The sequence below is a fragment of the Sminthopsis crassicaudata genome, chromosome 2, assembly GCF_048593235.1.
Source record: "Sminthopsis crassicaudata isolate SCR6 chromosome 2, ASM4859323v1, whole genome shotgun sequence".
In the NCBI taxonomy this organism is placed as follows: domain Eukaryota; kingdom Metazoa; phylum Chordata; class Mammalia; order Dasyuromorphia; family Dasyuridae; genus Sminthopsis; species Sminthopsis crassicaudata.
The window spans coordinates 620324663-620338051 of NC_133618.1; positions in this window are offsets into that span (position 1 = coordinate 620324663).

The window sequence follows — 13389 nt, forward strand, 5'->3', positions numbered from 1 at the left end:
ATAGATGGCATTTATCTATCAGTTCAAGATTTTCATAGCACTTTCCATGAATATTTGAGCTTTACAACATCCTTAATAAGGAGTTACTATTTTATGGTATTCTCCTCATTTTACAGATGAGGAAACTGAGGCCAGAGAGGTTACATGTTAGATAATGATTCCTTTCAAAAGCTTGAAACAAGTTATTCTCCCCTTTATCCCTTGAGTTTTTTCTTCTACAGGCTAAATATCTCCCAATTTCTCCAACTCATTCTTGTACCAATCCCCTAACTATCCTTATTATCTTCCTTCATTATCCTCTCACATCTTAATGTCCTTCCTGAAATATGGTTCCCAGCATGGAACGTAATACAGCCTGATGACAATTAATGTGAATAGTGAACTCCTAGAAGAAGCCTCCTGTATTCAAATTCACACGATTCCAAGTTATAATTACCTCAGATAGGAAAATTGGTTCCTTCCCAGTGGAATATGTGTTGGGAATTCAAATAATACTACCACTTCAGGGGGTTCATTATGCCCTAGGGGATCTACCTGTATTCCAGATGTGGTCTGCAGCTGAGTCTTTACTGATAGCTCTGGAAATTTGGGATGAAGTGGAAGAGGATTGTCCCCATTCCCCCAGAGCCATGTCAATTCCTGTAGTGTTCACCAGAATAAAACTTCTTTGTATACCACTACACACCTGTCAGATTGGCTAAGATGAGAGGAACAAATAATGATGAATGTTGGAGGGGATGTGGGAAAACTGGGACACTGATGCATTGTTGGTGGAGTTGTAAAAGAATCCAGCCATTCTGGAGAGCAATTTGGAATTATGCCCAAAAAGTTATCAAACTGTGCATGCCCTTTGATCCAGCAGTGCTACTACTGGGCTTATATCCCAAAGAAATACTAAAGAGTGGAAAGGGACCTGTATGTGCCAAAATGTTTGTGGCAGCTCTCTTTGTAGTAGCTAGAAACTGTAAAATGAATGGATGTCCATCAACTGGAGAATGGTTGGGTAAATTATGGTATATGAATGTTATGGAATATTATTGCTCTGTAAGAAATGACCAGCAGGATGATTTCAGAGAGGCCTGGAGACACTGACATCAACTGATACTGAATGAAATGAGCAGAACTAGGGGATCATTATACACTTCAACAACAATGTTGTATGAAGATGTATTCTGATGGAAGTGGAAATCTTCAACATAAAGAAGAGCCAACTCACTTCCAGCTGATCAATGATGGACAGAAACAGCTACACCCAGAGAAGGAACACTGGGAAGTGAATGTAAACTGTTTGCACTAATGTCTTTCTACCCAGGTTATGTATACCTTCGGAATCCAATTCTTACCATACAACAAGAAAATTGGATTTACACACATATATTGAATCTGGGTTATACTGTAACACATGTAATATGTATGGGATTGCCTGTCATCTAGGGGAGGGAGTAGAGGGAGGGAAGGGAAAATTTGGAAAAATGAATACAAGGGATAATGTTAAAAAAAATTAAAATTACTCATGCATTAAAAAAAAACAACTTCTTTGTATAAGGCAAGCCAGGATATGTGACTCAAAGGCACCTTGTCCTGGGATGTTGGGTAAGGAAGGAATGTTTTTATATAGTAACCTTTGTGCCTCTAATGGCACGTTAACATGCACTGTTAGAAAGCAATTATCTGGAATGTTTTCAGTCTATCTCTGCCACATGCAGGAGATACTGATCCATTTCAGGAAAACCGAAGTATTTCAGTCTGCTTATACTGGTGACGGATGATCTCTGCTTGACAAAGGACAGAATGAGTAGTGAAAAATGCTACCTTCCTTTCGTTTATATCAGCTCTGTGGTGGGTGGGCTGATGATAAATATGTGTTGTAGGATGGTTATTTGGAGGTGAATGTTTGCAAGGTTGGGTTAAATGTCAAAAATAGAGACTAAAAGGAAATGGCAACAGTTTAATCTCAAGATGAGAAGCAGGGGAGGCAGGGAATTTCATGCACTACTTTAGATATACCAAACCTGACATACACAAACGGTAATTAACAACACTTATCTCTGCAGAGGACAGGACAAAAAAATTCATTTTGGCTACATTTGGGTGCTGGAGAGGATAGTAAACCAGTTTCATGATAGAGTTTGCATCCAAAACATTCTCACCAAGCTAGAACAGATCTAACAAGATGAAATTGAGTAGGGATGAAGGTGAAGTCTCACAAGTATAGGAGATGTTTGGTCAGATAAAACTTCATCCGAAAAAAATTCAGGAATTTTAGTTGACGTTAATCTCAATATAGGTATGACCTGGCAACCAAAATAAACCCAAATGCAGTCTTAAACTGTGTGTGGTATCTAGGACTAGGGAAGTGATCTGATCAGAGCTTCAGAACTAAGAATTGAAAAGTTATTATGTTTCTCACATGAAATAACCTGTGTAAGGTGTTTTCCATACTTTAGACCACTCTATTATTGTTGTTCTCAGATATTTACTAGCTATGTGACCCTGGACAAATCACTTACTCCTGTTTGCATAGTTTCCTTATCTGTAAAATGAGCGGAATAGGAAATGATAAACTATGCTATCAATGTCTTTGCCAAGAAATTCTAAATGAAGTCACAGAGTGAAGGGTACAACTAAAACAACTCAATAACTTTTACTGATTGTTGTTACATTTCTGCAGATTGATCTTTGATTTTTAAAACAAGTCCATTATTTGTAAATATATTTTTATGGTGCAGTAGAAAAAATGCTGGATTTAAAGTGAAAGGATTTGGATTTGAATTCTCTGTGTTACTCACCAGTATAATCTTAGGGAAATTTATCTCTCTGGTCCCATTCCAGATCTGCCTCTTTTAGAACAGTCAATCTATAAATTCCCATCCAGGTCTAGCTCTATGACATTAGGACATTATAGTTCTTAGATGTTATCTTTATATCTCCTTCTAGACTATAAGACTATAAACATCTTGAGAGCAGGGACCTTCTGGGTCCTACCCTTAACCTCTACTAAATGCCCTGAGCATACTCTTCATAAAAGTGGTCTGAAAGATAGTTGAAGGGATTCTGATTCATCTTTTCTAATCATAGACCTTCATCTCTTGGTCCAAATGCCAGAGAAATACTGAGGAACCAGAGAAATGCTGAACAGTGTTCAATGATCTATGCGTGAATTACCCACACATATTCCTAGGTTCCCTTCTCCCACGATCCATTCATCCAGCTGGAGTGTGCTCAGGGAAGGTCATCTTATTGTACTAAGTATGTGACTAGAATGATATATTAAGTGCTGATGGCTAGGACTTTAGGATGATCTGCTGTTTTTCTGTAGGCAGAGACAATTAAGAGTTGGCCATATATCAAGGGAGAAGGTGGGTGGTGGTGAGGGGGAGTAGAAGTGGGAAAAGAGAAAAATTAGCTCTAGTTGAGATTGATTTCCTAAATTCTTGGTGTTTGGGTACAATGTGAAATTGACTTTTTATTTGCGATTGTCTTCGCTTAATTTTGAAGAAATTGTTTTTTTCGGGGGGGAGAAAAATCACACTGGAATTTTAGAAGAACCTGAGTTCAAATGCTGACTTGGATACTTGTTAGCAAGTTTCTTAACTTCCTTTGGACTCAGTTTCCCCATCTGTATTGCAGGGATTAGAATCAAATCAGATAACATTAGTAAAGCACTTTTCAAATCTTGATTTGTTGTATAAATGTTGGCTGTTATTACTATTATTACCATTACTCTCTTTTCCATGAAGATCTAAACTTAATCGTGTGCATAAATATACTCATCCACACAAAGATATCCTGGTTGGATAGTTGTAGTCTTTTGTTGGGCAACCTTAATGATATTTATGAAATGATAGTGCTGCTGCTATGATCAATCTCATTTTTTAACCATAAAATTTTATCCATGTTATGGTTTTCTATTTAATTCTATAGATATCTCTTAGGTACTCACTCTAAGACATTGTTGTACAATTGATATGAAATATACAAAGTGAAAAAAAGACACAGATCTTGTTTTTTTAAAGAGTTTTCAATCAAATGGAAAGATAAACATATCCAAAAAGTAACCCAGATTTATAGATTTGGTGTCATTTTTGATGCTTCACTTACACTCACTCCACGTATCTAATCTATTGTCAAAACTTACAGTTTCTACTTTCACATAGTTCTATCCTGAGTCTCATTCTCTCCACTCACTTAGCCATGACCCTAGACCTAATAGAGGCCATCATTTTTTTACCTTCGTTGTGATTGCAAGAAATTTTTAATTGCTCTATCTCATCTTTCCCCAATATCTCTTTCATTCAACTGCCAAAGTGCATATGTTCAATTATCTACTCTCCTTCCCTTCCTCCTTTTCTTCCTCCCTCCTTTCTTTCTTTCTTCTTCTTCTTCTTCTTCTTCTTCTTCTTCTTCTTCTTCTTCTTCTTCTTCTTCTTCTTCTTCTTCTTCTTCTTCTTCTCCTTCTCCTTCTCCTTCTCCTTCTCCTTCTCCTTCTCCTTCTCCTTCTCCTTCTCCTTCTCCTTCTCCTTCTCCTTCTCCTTCTCCTTCTCCTTCTCCTTCTCCTTCTCCTTCTCCTTCTCCTTCTCCTTCTCCTTCTCCTTCTCCTTCTCCTTCTCCTTCTCCTTCTCCTTCTCCTTCTCCTTCTCCTTCTCCTTCTCCTTCTCCTTCTCCTTCTCCTTCTCCTTCTCCTTCTCCTTCTCCTTCTCCTTCTCCTTCTCCTTCTCCTTCTCCTTCTCCTTCTCCTCCTCCTCCTCCTCCTCCTCCTCCTCCTCCTCCTCCTCCTCCTCCTCCTCCTCCTTCTTCTCTCTCTCTCTCTTTCTCTCTCTCTCTCTATCTATCTTTGTATCTCTTTATTCATTCATCTATCCATTTGTTTGTTTATGTGTGCATATTGTTTCTGCAGATAGAATGTAAGCTTCTTAAGCTCAGGAAATGCTTTTGTATTTTCATTTTTATCATCATTCCCAACAAATACTAGGCACTTAATCAATGATTGCTTTTTGATTGATTAGGAAAGGTATTGAATAGGAAATGTATTTCTGATATAGGATAATGGCCTAATTAAAGATGTAGATGTAAGAAATGGCAGATTGAGTTCTGCCTTCATAACAACAAAGACCAATAACTAGAAGAAACCTGAAAGATCATCCACTCCAGGCTCCTCATTTTAGGAAACAGAGGCTCTAGAGCAGTGGTCCTCAAACTTTTTAAATAGGGGGCCAGTTCACTGTCCCTCAGACTGTTGGAGGGCCGGACTATAATAAAAACAAAAACTCATACTCTGTCTCCGCCCCTCAGCCCATTTGCCATAAGCCAGCAGGTGGCATAAATGTCCTCAGCCGGCCGCATCTGGCCCGTGGACCGTAGTTTGAGAACCCCTACTCTAGATAGTGAGTTTATAGAGTATATATTTGGTCAAAGTCACATAGATCAAAGGTGAAATTTGAACCCAGATTGTATGACTAGTCTCTCTTCACCACTCTTTAGAGAATTCTATTAAGCTGATCTGGCTGAAACACAAAGTGAAGGAGATTTATGAGGTGAGGCTGAAAATGCAAGATTGAGCTGTGTTGGGGAGTTAGACTAATAGAGTCTGTGTTTCTATGGAAGTTTTGATAATCTGAGGACATTTCATTTAGTGAAAATGAGGTCCTCTGAGCTGGCAAAAGATAATCGATAGAAGTCTCAGTCCAAGGCTAATTTTATAAGACTCAATAGTTCTTCTCCTTATTACTTAATCACACCTGCCTTGCTGTGTGAGGATGGTGCTCTTTGCCCATATTTTCCTTACCCATTACTAATCAGACCAATTCAGTCCCAGGGCAGAGCAGCAAAACTGAGTGGATTCTTAATTCCTCCATTAATTCGCTTCCATTGGGTAGATTGGGGTGGGGGAACTAAAATTGGGTTCTGGATGTTTGGGTTCAGAGAATCAATGGTTCTCAGGGAAGGGGAGAAGCAACGTGGTAGATGGTAGAATTTTAGGTCTAGGGCTAAAGGGGTCCTTAGAGGTCATTTAGTCCAGCTCTCTCATTTTACAGATGGGGAAACTGAGGTCCAGAGAGCATTATCAACTTGCTCAAGGTCATACAGGTAGTAAGCAGCAGAATCAAGATTTGAATCCAGGTTCTCTGGTTTTAAAGTCAGTGCTCTTTTTCTTCTAATACACTTTCCCTAGGAAGAAGCCTTGCCACTCTCTGGTCTGAATGGGGACACCTATTATTCAGGTGTCCCACCAGGCCCACCCTATGTAGCTTCTCAAGACTTCAGTAACAATAACTTAGCATGAAATGTTCATGAAGGCCTTGGGCTTGCTGTTTTTCTGTCTTATAGAGTTTCTATCCCTTTAAGGGACAACTTTTTAGAAACAAGCTCCTGTCCCCTCTCCCTCCACAACTCTAAGATAACCACTGAATGCAATCAAAACTGATCCAGATAGAGGGTGGCAACCGTGCTCTGTTCAAAAGAAATAATCAGAATTTAATTAAATGGAGGATTACATTAACCCATTATTCAATCAAGTGAAAGGCCCTGTAACCCAAGAATTTGGATATGCAAATGCGCAAAGAAGCAGCTTTTAATATCTTCGTGTTTGGGGTCTGTATGGAGGCTTCCATTATAAGCTTGTACTCTGCACGCTTTTCCAAATAATTGATGTAAGGAGCTTTGAGATACCTCAGAATGATCATGCTTCTAGGAAAACAAATTAAACAGCATATTAATTACATTGGTAACTGACCTGAAATTGGAACTGCTGCATAGAGGGAGGGTTAATGCAGAGAGGTTAGGAACATGGAGAGATAGGACAGCATAATGCATTTTTAACTAGTGAAAATGCAACCTCAAGCATCTGGGGAAATGGTCATCTGGAACCCAGATGTTTATTGGGAAGAAAGATTGCCTATAGAGACTGACTTCCAAAATGAGAATCAGCATCATTCACTAAAGATTTGCTGAGGGCAGAACCTTCCAATTTTGAGGGGTTAGGAGTTAGCCTGGCAGAGAGGTAAGGGAGGAGATGAAACCCTTACCCTTCAAAAGGCACCTTCACTGCCAGTCTGAAGAGGAGGGATACCTCCTGCCCTCAGGAGACTCCTGATACGATGGAGGAGAAGCTTTTCTCTGTCTGACAGAAGAGGCACGTCATCTCCCCTAAAGAAGTTCTCGCTGATATTGGAAAGACCTCACCTTCAGGGAAGTTTCATAATGTGGTGAAGAAGAACATGACCCCACATCTTTTTTTTTATTTTATTCATTTTTCCAAATTATCCCCTCCCTCCACTCCCTCCCCCCGATGACAGGTAATCCCATATATTTTACATGTGTTACAGTATAACCTAGATACAATATATGTGTGTAAATACCATTTTCTTGTGGCACATTAATTATTAGCTTCCAAAGGTATAAGTAACCTGGGTAGATAGACAGTAGTGCTAACAATTTACATTCACTTCCCAGTGCTCCTTCTCTGGGTGTAGTTATTTCTGTCCATCACTGATCAACTGGAAGTGAGTTGGATCTTCTTTATGTTGAAGATTTCCACTTCCATCAGAATATATCCTCATACAGTATTGTTGTTGAAGTGTACAGCGATCTTCTGGTTCTGCTCATTTCACTCAGCATCAGTTGATGTAAGTCTCTCCAAGCCTCTCTGTATTCCTCCTGCTGGTCATTTCTTACAGAGCAATAATATTCCATAACCTTCATATACCATAATTTATCCAACCACTCTCCAATTGATGGACATCCATTCATCTTCCAGTTTCTAGCTACAACAAAAAGAGCTGCCACAAACATTTTGGCACATACAATGACCCCAGATCTTGGAAAATGTCAGACTTAGTGGCAATCAAATGGAGAATACAAGCCTCCATCTCTCTTTTGACTCTGGTCTGATTAGAAAGACAGAGTTCTTCCCCTTGGAGGAGTTTATGATTGAGGATGTGAGAGAACAATAGAATACAAAAAAGAGGGGTTTACCTTTTGGAATGGAACCTGAAGGAAAACCATGTTTAGAAAAAGGTGATGGAGCCAGTCACTTCCTCATGCTATGGAGACTTCATTAACTCCAACAGGAAGAGACAGGAAAAACAATAGCACCACAAAAATAGAAAATGGATTTTTCTATACACACAGCAGAAAAGGAGGATTGTTTATGGAGCCATGAATCTCTCTTCATTCATACTGCATGTTGTTTTTTTAAATTATATAATCAATTCTGCATATCACCTGCCTTTTTTGTTTTTTTGTTTTACATCACTAGAGTTTCTTCCTTCATCTCTCCTCCCAAAGAGCTATCCCATGCAACAAATAATACTTTTTAAATTATTTTCACTAGTATTTTATTTTTCCAAAAACACATATTGTTTTCAACATTCATTGTAAATCTCTATGTTCCAATCTTTTCTCCTTCTTTCTTTTACCTTCTCTTTCTCCAAGTCAGCAAACAATCTGATATAAGTTAAATATGTACAATTCTTTTAAATATATTTCTATAAACAAATAATATTTTAAAGAAAAAGAGGAAGAAAAGAAAAAATCAACAAGATCTTTAAAATATTGAAATAAACACCACATACTAAGATAAGATCAAAATGGGTCCAAGATTTAGGCTTAAAGAACGAAATCATAAATAAATTGGAGGAACATGGGATGGCTTATCTCTCGGACTTGTGGAGGAGGAAGGAATTTATGTCCAAGGGAGAACTAGAGATCATTATTGATCACAAAATAGAAAATTTTGATTACACCAAATTAAAAAGTTTCTGCACAAACAAAACTAATGCAAACAAGATTAGAAGGGAAGTAACAAATTGGGAAAACATTTTTACAGTTAAAGGTTCTGATAAAGGCCTCATCTCCAAAATATACAGAGAATTGACTTTAATTTATAAGAAATCAAGCCATTCTCCAATTGATAAATGGTCAAAGGATATGAACAGACAATTTTCAGATGATGAAATATTTCTACTCATATGAAAGAGTGTTCCAAATCACTATTGATCAGAGAAATGCAAATTAAGACAACTCTGAGATATCATTACACACCTATTAGATTGGCTAAGATGACAGGAATAAATAACGATGAATGTTGGAGGGGCTGTGGGAAAACTGGGACACTGATGCATTGTTGGTGGAGTTGTGAAAGAATCCAACCATTCTTATTATTGCTCTGTAAGAAATGACCAGCAGGAGGAATACAGAGAGGCTTGGAGAGACTTACATCAGCTGATGCTAAGTGAAATGAGCAGAAACAGAAGATCGCTGTACACTTCAATGTTGTATGAAGATATATTCTGATGGAAGTGGAGATCTTCAACATAAAGAAGATCCAACTCACTTCCAGTTGATCAATGATGGACAGAAACAACTACACCCAGAGAAGGAACACTGGGAAGTGAATGTAAATTGTTAGCACTACTGTCTATCTACCCAGGTTACTTATACCTTCAGAATCTAATACTTAACGTGCAACAAGAAAATTGGATTTACACACATATATTGTATCTAGGTTGTACTGTAACACATGTAAAATGTATGGGATTGCCTGTCATCAAGGGGAGGGAGTAGAGGGAGGGAGGGGATAATTTGGAAAAATGAATATAAGGGATAATGTTATAAAAAAATTACTCATGCATATATACTGTCAAAAATTTATAAATAAAATTTAAAAAAAAGAATCCAACCATTCTGTAGAGCAATCTGGAATTATGCCCAAAAAGTTATCAAAATGTGCATACCCTTTGATCCAGCAGTGCTACTACTGGGCTTATATCCCAAGGAAATACTAAAAAGGGAAAGGGACCTGTATGTGCCAAAATGTTTGTGGCAGCCCTTTTTTGTAGTGGCTAGAAACTGGAAGATGAATGGATGTCCATCAATTGGAGAATGGTTGGGTAAATTATGGTATATATATGTTATGGAATATTATTATTCTGTAAGAAATGACCAACAGGAGAAATACTGAAAGGCTTGGAGAGACTTACGTCAACTGTTGCTGAGTGAAACGTGCAGAACCAGAAGATCATTATACACTTCAACAATGATACTATATGAGGATGTATTCTGATGGAAGTGGATATCTTCAACATAGAGAAGAGCTAATCCAATTCCAATTGATCAATGACGGACAGAATCAGCTACACCCAGAAAAGGAACACTGGGAAATGAGTGTAAACTGTGAGCATTTTTGTTTTGTTTTGTTTTGTTTTTCTTCCCAGATTATTTTTACCTTCTGAATACAATTCTTCCTTTGCAACAACAACAATAAAAAAATTCGGTTCTGCACATATATATTGTACCTAGAATATACTATAAGATATTTAATATGTATGGGACTGCCTGCCATCTAGGGGAGAGGGTGGATGGAAGGAGGGGAAAATTTCGGAACAGAAGGGAGTACAAGGGATAATGTTGTAAAAAAAATTTACTTATGCATATGTACTGTCAAAGAAAATGTTATAATTATTAAAATTAATTAAAAAAAGAAAATATTGAAATAAATCTGAAAATATAAACAATGTTCCACATCTGTGGGCCTCTCATCTTTGTGAAGGAGTGGAACAGGAATGTCTTCTCATATTTCTTCTTTGGGGCTAGGCTTGTTCTTTGTAATTTTGCATCATTCACTCTTTATTATTTCAAGGATATTCTTTCCAATTACATTATTATAGTCATGTTTTCTTTTGTTTACATTATTCTTTATCAGATCATCTAATTTTTCCATGTTTTTCTGTTATTCATTATGACAATTATTTTTTAAAGAGGTGATTCAGGCCAATTCCAATAGACTTGTGATGGAGAGAGCCATCTGCATCCAGAAAGATACTGAATATGGACCACAAAGTAGTGATATGAATATAACATGTCAACATAGTATTTCACCTTTTTGTTGCTGTTTGCTTTTTTTCTTTTCTCATTTTTTTCTTTTTTGATCTGATTTTTTGTGCATCATGATAAATGTGGAAATACATTTAGGAGAATTGCACATGTTTAACCTATATTGGATTTCTTGATGTTTAGAGGCAAGAAATCCAATATAGTTAAACATGTGCAATTAGTTATGTATATCCACATATTATTCTCAAAACTATCTTACTTTTCTGTGCTTCTTTCTGAGTTTCATTAGTTGAGGGAGAAAAATTTGGAACACAAGGTTTTACAGGGATGGATGTTGAAAACTTTATTTGCATGTATTTTGAAAATAAAAAAGCTATTATTGAAAAATTTTTAAAGAGAATAACATTTTATTATTTTCAGATTTGTTTAGCCATTACACAATGTGTTAAGTTATTCCCCAATCAATGGATATCTACTTTGTTTCCAATTCTTTGCTTTCACAAAAATAGTGTTAGAAATATTTTGATGAATAGACCTGCTTATCAATAACCCCCTGGGACTAAAAATCTATTGGATGAATCTATGAGTCAAAGGCCACATTTTATTCATTTTAATTGCACAAATCTGAATCGGTTTGTAAAATGCTTGTTCAAATTTGTAATTCTGCCAATAATGCTACTGTGTACTATATTTGCATGATGCCCCTCCCTGCCCTCAATACTTACTCTTCCCATTTTGGGTCATCTTTGTAGATTTGCTAGGCTTGAGGTGAAATCTTTGCCTCTCTTTTATTAGAGTTTGAAGCACTTAGTTGTTAATAATTTGTAATTCTTCTTTTGAGAACTGTTTGTTCCTATTCTTTGACCACTGATCTATTAGAGAATGGCTCTTGGTTTTATACACATCTTGGTTGTCTATATCCACATATTACTGTCAAAACTATCTTACTTTTTTGTGCTTCTTTCTGAATCTCATTTTATTCTCTTCTATGCATTAAGAAACATTTTCATTCTAATCAATCAGCCCAAGAAACCTGAATTTTCTTCTTTCTCTTCTTTTATCCAATAGGTCTTCTCATTCTATTAGAAATCCCTGGAGAGACATGATATGCTCCTGATAGTATCTTCTGCTTTCTCTATTGAAGAGCAGGCTGAACTTAACTTTAACTCATGTATAAACTGAGCTTAACACTTACAGAAATAAACAAGCTCCAGCTGGAGAAGCCTGTGTGGATATTATTCTCCAAGGAAGACAGATACAGCTAAAAGGATTACTGGGATAGAGGGATGAGTGAGAGAACAGACAAAAAGATGAGGCTTCTATAGTTTTGATGAGATCTGGAGGGGAAATAATCAAAGTCTATAAAATCATGAAACAATCAAGAAAGGTAATATGATTTCATTCATCAAATTCTAAAATATTAGAATGAAGGACGCCTCTTCAAATTTGGAAGATTGCAGATCTGCATCCTAATTTTGGTTTCGTTTGGCTGTGTGACCCAAGAGGCAGTGGGTAGGCAATGGATTTGCAATTGGATTCAAAGACCTGGGTCAAATATTTACCAGTTGTATGATCCTTAACTTCTCTGTATCTGTTTCTTCCCCTGTAAAATTAGGGAACTGGACTCCATGGACCTTAAGGCCCTTTTAACTTTAATCATAGGACAATAGGTAAGTTTTCTCATCACTCTAGACTTTGGTTTTTTCTTGTGAAAAACAAAGGAGGTGTGATTGAATGATCTCCCAGGTTCCTTTCAGCTATAAAATTTTCACTTACTCAAATGCATCTGTGATCTTCATTTGGATGTTTTCTCCTTCAAGGGATATAATTTCCATTCCTCTCTGCATGATCTTGTCCATGTCCTCCTGTAAGTTTGTCTAATGAGGGCCATCCAGTGAATACAGGGTCTTCTTTACTTTTTTCTTGATATTGAGCTGTTTAAAACTTGACTGTGGTCTTGCTACATTACCAATTCCACTCCTTTTTTAATACTGCATTTCCTTTGATGACACCCTTTGGTACATTTTTTTTTTTTGCTATATGTTCTGTGATTTTATTACTGTACAATCCCTTTTTGAAATATTATTCTAATACTCAACAACTTTCAATGACTCCCTCCATGACCCAATAAAAAAAGTTTTACAGATCATTGCCTGATATTCAAGGCTCTCAATGATCTGTCACAAACTTACCCTTGTTGCTGACTCTTTCCACACTTAAAACTTTTGTTTTTTGCCAGTCTGTTTATTATCTTTTCAATATGGCTTGCCATCTCAACCTCCATATCTTTTGCCCTTTCTATTTTCAGGATCTTTCCTCCATTCCTTATTAGGACTTTATTTGTCATTCAAGGCCCAGGACAGTTGACTGAAGACAGAACTAATCCATTTATATTTTGCTTCTTTTTTCTCTCCTAAGGGGAAAGATCTTCATACTAGGAAGATAGACCAAAAATGATAAATGAGTAAAATAAAAATAAGGATTTAATTTTTGTTAGTTTTATTAAAGGCTCTTAACTATTTCTAAGTCACCTAAAAATATATATCAAAACTATTT